General features: G+C 36.3%; 1 pseudogene; it reads right to left on the reverse strand.

The window, feature by feature from the left end:
- Positions 1-1,316: 1,316 nt before the first annotated feature.
- Positions 1,317-1,450, reverse strand: LOC145292541 (U2 spliceosomal RNA; annotated as a pseudogene).
- Between the last annotated feature and the right edge of the window lie 407 nt (positions 1,451-1,857).

Here is a 1,857-nt window from a genome sequence, read left to right on the forward strand (position 1 = left end):
TTACAAATAGTTGCAATTGTAATTTAAATATAAAATATCTCGCCTGTACAATTTACAAGCTGAAAATTATCCCAAACGGAGTGAATTCACATGTTCTATTTTGACGAGCACGAGTAGAATACCATTTTGGGGGAGGGCGTAGGCTTTGTTAACTATTCTGTGCCTTCTCTCTATGAATGAAATTAAAATGTTAATTTGATTATAAAAATTGGGTGGATTATAAAATTTATTTGCTTTGCTGTAAACAAAAACACAAACGTGGTGCAAATAATAATCTTCTATATATATAAAAGGCAAAAATCGGTGTGTATGTATGTATGTATGTATGTATGTATGTATGTTTGTTTGTAACGCTAAAACTTTTGAAAGACGGAACCAGAGTTGACAAATTTGGTATCATATTGCACCTTGATCACCCGGATGACAAATATCGAAATTTCACGTCAAACGGACCAGTAGAAAGGGGTCAACTGATCGTTTTTCTCCTAGGGGGGCCCCCAAAAAAACCTGTCATTTTAACGTTATTCAATACGTGTCACGTGACGTGACGTCAGCTCAAACTTTTGACAGACACAACCAAAGTTGACAAATTATGTATCATATTGAACCTTGATCACCCGCATGACAAATATCGAAATTCCACACCAAACGGACCATTAAAAGGGGGTGAACTGATCATTTCTCTCCTAGGGGGGGCCCCCAAAAAAACCTGTCATTTTAATGTTAATATTACATAATCCAAAAACGCTTAGTCATGTCACGTGACGTGACGTCAACATCCAGTAATGGCGAACAAATGTAAACAAACACTTTGTTTTACCGATACTTTTGTAATTTCTCTTCTGCTTTGTTCTAGAGATTATTAAACTCCATGACAATGTCTCCAACGTATTTAACTGGTTAAAAATAGTATTTATACAAGAGTTTTAACGAAAAATATCAGGAAAAAATGTACAGGAATAAAAAAAAATTCAGCTTTCAAAATATTCGTCGATAAAAAAACCGATCTTTATATTTACGCTAGCCATTTTGTATATTACCACGTGACCTGCTATCTCTTAAACTGGAGGGGGGGGATCCACTTGAATCCAACAAAACCAGTAATTTTTTTTTTCTATTATATATACATCATTTTCTATAAAATTAAGTGTAGACTTTATAATTAAAACAAAAAATGTTATTCATACTAAAAAAAAAACGCTTAGTCATGTCACGTGATGTGACGTCAACATCCACTAATGGCGAACAATTGTACCTATTTACTATGCCTCCCCACGGGACAGAGTTAGACACCAGGGTCGTTTTTTAACGTGGAGAAAAGGTACAAAAATAAAAATTGTCTCAGTCGTGGAGGATTTCTCCTCCACCGAAAGAGAACAAGAAATAGAAGTGCAGCATCTGAAGAACAGATACTACACTTTGATCTTGACCAAAAGGCCAAGAATGCGAACAATTGTAAATAACAACTTTTTTCACAAAACCAACACCGTCTTTCTTTTTTTTCTCTCTCTTTCTCTCTCTCACCCACTTACTCTTCCCTCTCTCTCACCCTCTTTCTCTTGACGTCACACCACTGTTAAACTGTGGGGGGGGGGAACACATTCCCAGGCATTATCTCCTATAGATGCACATTTTATTAGAAATTCAGCTTTCAAAATATTAGACGATAATAAAAATATAAAACCAACACCCTCTTTCTCTTTTCTCTCTCTCTCACCAACTTACTCTTCTCTCTCTCTCACCCTCTTTCTCTTGACCTCCTACTACTGTTAAACTGTGTGTGTGTGTGTGGGGGGAAGAGGCAGCTTGAAAACCAACAAAAACAGTGCACAGTTTCCCAAGCATTTGGGGTGGGAA

The sequence above is a fragment of the Euprymna scolopes genome, chromosome 13 (assembly GCF_053919585.1).
Source record: "Euprymna scolopes isolate OS-2025 chromosome 13, ASM5391958v1, whole genome shotgun sequence".
Lineage (NCBI taxonomy): Eukaryota > Metazoa > Mollusca > Cephalopoda > Sepiida > Sepiolidae > Euprymna > Euprymna scolopes.